This window comes from Tursiops truncatus, chromosome 1 (genome assembly GCF_011762595.2).
Source record: "Tursiops truncatus isolate mTurTru1 chromosome 1, mTurTru1.mat.Y, whole genome shotgun sequence".
NCBI classification, from domain to species: domain Eukaryota; kingdom Metazoa; phylum Chordata; class Mammalia; order Artiodactyla; family Delphinidae; genus Tursiops; species Tursiops truncatus.
Window position 1 is genome coordinate 84,039,633 of NC_047034.1, and position 6,017 is coordinate 84,045,649.

General features: G+C 35.6%; 1 protein-coding gene across 1 annotated transcript in view; it reads left to right on the plus strand.

Moving 5' to 3' along the window:
* Nucleotides 1-6,017, plus strand: part of RSBN1 (round spermatid basic protein 1) — a 42,622-nt gene that overhangs the window by 13,501 nt on the left and 23,104 nt on the right. The gene's annotated exons all lie outside the window — the stretch shown is intronic.

Here is a 6,017-nt window from a genome sequence, read left to right on the forward strand (position 1 = left end):
TATATGAAACCTTCTCTAATTTGAATCTTTTTAGTGATTCTTACCATCCTTACCTCCAATGAGGGGAGTATCCAGTTTAGATTTACGAGCTTCAGAATTTCTCTAATTGAAGTTCTCTCTGCAGTAGAGAGAGCAGGAGCAGCCAATCTGGAGAGGTCGCAAGATGGGGCTGCCCAAGATGTTGGAACACGATGTGCAATAAAGGGCTTCGTCTTGGATTTTGGCCTTGTTACCACAATCAGGTACCGAAGTGCTGACTTTTGTAGTAGATTTTGTTTTTTCTTTTTTTTTTTTTAAAGGAGTTTTGCCCTTTGAAAGTTAAGGAATCCTATTTTTATAAATATTGGAAAAGGGACTGAAAACAGTGCTTTTATTATAGTCCATAATCCTCCTAAGTCCCTATTTAACAAAGAAAGATATTGCTGAGAGCAGAATTAATGTGCTCTATCATTTTTTTAGTTTAGAAAAATGCAGCAAATTTTCTCTTCTAATTGATAGACCAGCAAGCATATCTGAGAAATAAGCCAGAAACTTGGGGGGAAAGAAAGTCTTGGTTTTGTAATGGTGACTTTTTAACTTTCATATTAGTCTCTAGAGGATCAAGCTTATATGTCAATAGACAGTACCCAGTCTAAATAGTTAATAGAAGAAAATATATCTAAATATTCCCTGCTGATTTTTGTCCTCCAATTAATTTTTTTAATGGAGCTGAAATTTAAATGACTGTACCAACAACTTACCTTGAGATTTACTTTGAGATTTATAAAATAACCACTTTTTAAGAACATATCAGTTTATTATTAAGTTAAATATCATTAATTACTTCAACCACATAAGAATATTGAGGACTATTAAGTAAGTCTTGTGCTCTGGTGATCCGGTAACTTAATTTTATTTATGAATTTTCAGTCATTGGAGAGACATACCGGGTGCGTATAGGAGGTTGTCGTAGCCCACGAAACTATTTTGCAACCAGAATCTTCGGCATACGTTGGGATGGAAGCTAATACAGTAGTTCAAATTTGTTTAGCACTTCATGGTTTATAGAAATGCTTTCACATTCATATCTTAATATTTGAAATAATCTGTGGGGGTAGGTATGCAATTTTATCTGTTTTCCATTGAAGAAACTGAGGCTTGGAGATGTTCATTGTTATACAGGGTCACGTAGCTAGCATATAGAAATGGGGAATTCCCTGGCGGTCCGGTGGTTAGGACTCAGAGCTTTCCCTGCCAAGGGCCTGGGTTCAATCCCCGGTTGGGGAACTAAGATCCCACAAGCCGTGGGGGTACACCCACCCCCCAAAAAGAAAAAGAAATAGTATGCAAACCTAAGCCACCTGAAAATTGATACATTGTTTTACCATACTCCTTCCCTCATTGGAATATGAGACTAGTGCTTTTATTTGTCTAAACATTGGAGAAGAGACTGATGTTTTATTTGTCTAAACATTCTGGTCAGTGAAATTAAAATAACTCAGTTTAACACAATATTCAGAAAGCTATTCTATTATTTTTCACAAATAACTTTAGATTGTTGGGAATTAAGTGAATACGTTAGGAATTCTGTGTTTTGTGAAGTCTTATGAAGTTCTGTTAAGCCTATAAATAAAGCGAGGTAAGTTTATTACGTTATAGACACAGTTAATAGAAGTTATTTATAGTTTAAATATGTAGCCATGATAATTATTCATGACTATAGTTCAAGACAGTTTATTCAGCAAACATGTATTGAGAGCCTACCATGTACTGCACAATATGTTCTTAAAAGGACTAATTGATGAGCTCAGTCTAGTGGAAGAGATGAATAAACCAGCAATTATAATATAGTTTGATAAATACTAGAATAGAGGTATATACAGGCAAAACCCTATAATAGAGGGAGCACAGTTTGTGGTGTTACCTAACTCAGACTTGAAGTGATTGGAAAAGGCATTTTAAAGATTGTGATGCTTGAGTAGAGTCTTTAAAGAAGATTACTTAGCATAATAAGTGCATTTTAAGCAAAGCAAATAATGGCCTATGCAAACACATGGAGTCATTAGAGAATATGGCACTTTCAAGGAGCTGCAAATAGCTTGACATGCCAAGAGTACATGCTGACTGTTAAGGGGAGTTAACACTGGAAAGATAGACAAAATCAGAATTGTGAAGAGCTTTGTATGATGTGCTAAAAAAGTTATTACTTTTTCCCAAAGGTAATGGGGAATCATTGGTGAATTTTAATAGGGAAAAGCTATCAAGTTATGTTTGCAAAGATTACACAGTAGTCTGAAGGGTGAAATTGAGGAGGAAAATGAGATTGGAAGCAAGAAGACTGGTTAAACCAGTTACTGTGGTAACTAGATCGGAAATGATCCATGTCCAGACTGATATTGACATTAGAGAGGAAGAAATGAAATTTGAGAAATAATTAGAACATGGGATTAATTGCACTTGATGAGAGAGAAGGATGGAGTCTTAAAAAAATGTGGTTTGGACAAATGGGTGGATGGTGGTGCTGGTCACGAAGTCAATACAGGGTTGAAAAAGTTGGTTTCTAGGAGTGTAAGGTATTGATGAGTTCATGAGATATTTTATGTTGAGGTACTTGTGAAGACTAACAGAAATGTCTGTCAGGTAGTTGAGTAAATGGATCTAAGACTGGGAGACATCTAGGCCGGAGATGCAGAAGTTGGACCATTAGCACGTAGCTGGTCCAGGGACAGCGTTAGAAATGGAAGAGATGAAGCTATGAATGGAATTCTGTGATGCACGCACATGTATGAGGAGCATGGGAAAAGATCAAAAAGAAAGAGAGGTAGAAGGAAGGTTACGGATAAGTTTTCTAGATATTAAGAATGATGGAGGGCTTAAATATCATGTCCGTATTACGGGTCAAGTAAGATAAGGACAGAAAAGTGTTAGGTTGCTTAATTAGGAATTTAATTGGACACATTATCAAGGCTGGTGCTTTGCAAACAATGACCATCTAAATACTGTAAGTTACGCTTTTTTTTTTTAGAAGCTTGCTACTTGCTCTGTGAATAAATTTGATATCACTAGGGAGCTTACTAGAAATGCAGACTCTCAGACCCCTACCCAGATCTTCTGCATCAGAATCTGCATTTTAACAAGCTCCTCAGGTGATTCATATGCATATTAAGGTTTGAGGAGTACTACTTGAGAACTCACCTGTTCTATCTGGAGGAAGTAAAATGTAAGTTTGTTTTGTGCAAGAAAAATTACAGTTTCTGTTACTTTTATATTTTTAAATTATTGTAGTGACAAAGCTAGGATGCACATAGAGGTGGTTTTTTTTTTTCTTTTACTGTTCTATAAAACTCAGTTGTTTTAACACCAAAAGAGGTAAGTTCATGATAAATAGCAATTGAAGCACCGAGCTGATCCTCAAATTTGATTTCTTCTCTCTCAGCAGTTGATACAGGATAACTTTGTAAAGTTGTTTCCAATCTAAAGGACTACATATGTATTGATACAGTATGGTATTTTTATAATCTGTAGGATTATTCAGGTCTAATTAAGTTTTAAATAGTCATTGGTTAATAACAATTTTGACCAAAAAGTTTTAAGTGTTTGTGGAATCTTTTGGTCAGTTAATAGAGAAAAATTAGTGTTCACTTAGAAATTTTTTTTTTTTTGCTTAGCTGTTATATCTTGTAATTATTGGCTACTTGAAAACTTTTTTTTAATGGTTTTCAACTTTGAAGTGTGATAGTTCTGCAATAAGTATGCAATCCTTAGCTCTCCTTATAAAAATGCTGTGGCAGCTGATAAACGGATTGAAAATTCAGATATTCTTCTGGTGATTTTATGGACTAAAAGGATTTTAGAGCAAGTGGGGGCCATTTCCAAGCCTTTGTTTTATAGATGAGGAAGGTCACATTTTGGTTGACCTTTCTCAAGGTTAAATAGTGGCAGATCTTCAAAGAGGAATTGTTTTTTCCTCTGTCTCCGGATGGTGTTTAATCCTGTAGGTGAGGGTTTAGCAAATTTTAACGTGCCTATAAAATGCACATTTTGATTTTGTAGGTCTGGATTGGGGCTTTAGAGTCTGCATTTCTAACAAGCTCCCGGATGATGTTGCTGGTCCAAGACTCAGCAAGGCTATAAGTGTTAGATTCTATACATGAATTGCAAATAGAAGCAACAAACGACACTAAAATATATGTGAAGTTAAATGGGGAGTTGTTTTAAGTATCACCATCTGAGACTGATTTCACCTTATAGTATCTTAAGTAATTGAAGGTCGTATATGGAGATGAAGGGTATGTGGTAGGGGAGGGAGGGGATTGATTTTACAAATATGTCTAGCATAATAGGATTTTGTTCTCTTTATCTGGCAGATGTGCGTATTTTAAGTTCTGCTTTTTTTAAAAAAAAATTTCTCCATATGTATAATATTGAAGTCTTTTACCGAGGATCATACTCTTAACTTCAGGTGGTAGTTGAAGTTCTTACAACTGTTACTGTTACCGCTATAAAATGGTAATGTCTGCTGTTCCAGAGAAAATCAGCAAATGTTATTTCTTCATTGTGTGTTGTGGTAAGGCTTAAAACGGGCTTATTAGGTGTTCCCCATCTTTGAGTATCATAATTAACATGTTATAGTGTACTGCTACTACTAATTAAGAGAGTAGAACTAGTAGATGCTTTGTAGCTTGGTAAATAACTTCGAAACTCTTAAGGAGCTGCACATCAGTGTGTTACATAAAAGGAGAAATAAATATTTTAGGTAGCTGACTTTATAAAGCAGTATAAAAATGGTAGGTTCTGGGTTTTTATTTCTCATTCTAAGTACAGCTTATAATAAACTCATTTTGACTCACACTGCTATATTTTTAAAGTGGGAATGTCTTTCTGTTCACAGGTCACAAGGTTAGGAAGATTGCTGGCTAGCTTTTTCCTTTCTGTTTTTTAAACAATCAGCCCGAAAAGCCTTCTTCCTGAAACATGAGTTCTGCGCAATAATTACTAACCCCCCACCCCCACCCCCGCCACCTGCCACTCCTCCTCCAGGGTTTTTCCGTATTGTGTATTTCTAGCTTGGTGTTCTTCTGAGTTTTTCTTTTTTAAAAAGAAGTTTTGTTTGTTTGTTTTCTAGAGCAGTTTTTGGGTCACTGCAAAATTGAGAGGAAGGTATGGAGATTTCCCATATACTCCCTGCTCCCACATATGCATAGTTCCTCCCACTATCAACATACCCCCCCTGCCAGAGTGGTACATACATTACAATTGCTGAACCTACACCGACACATCGTAATCACCCAAAGTTCATAGTTTACATTACAATTCACTCTTGGTATTGTACAATCTATGGGTCTGGACTAACGTATAGTGATAATGTGTCCATCATTATACTAACATAAAGAGTATTTTTACTGCCCTAAAAATCCTCTGTACTCTGCCTAATTCTTCTCTTTCTCCCCTTCTCCCAACCCTTGGCAACCACCGATGTTTTTAGTGTCTCCATTGTTTCAACTCTAAAAGAATGTCATATGGTTGGAATCATATGATATGTAGCCTTTGCAGATTGGTTTCTTCCACTTAGTAATACACATTTAAGGTTCCTGCATGTCTTTTCATGGCTTGATAGCTCATTTCTTTTTAGGGCTGAATAATATCTCATTGTCTGGATGTACCACAGTTTATCCATTCACTTACTAAAGGACATGTTGGTTGATTCCAAGTTTTTTCAATTGTCAGCAGAGTGGCTATCTTAACTGATTTATGGCTATCCTTATTAAAAGGTGCATTATTGGGAGCACAGCTGAGCTTATTTAACACTCAGCAATTGTTACAGGATAACTTTGTAAAGTTGAGTTTCTAATCTAAAGGACTACATATGTATGGACACAGAGCAATATATATATTTAAATTTTAAACTTTTATAGATATTATAAATAAATTTAAAAATTTAACACATGCAAAGCTAATGACTATTTTCTTACAGTCATTATCCCCCTATGTACAAATTGTCCTCCCCTACCCACTGTACCTTTTGATTTTACTCAAGA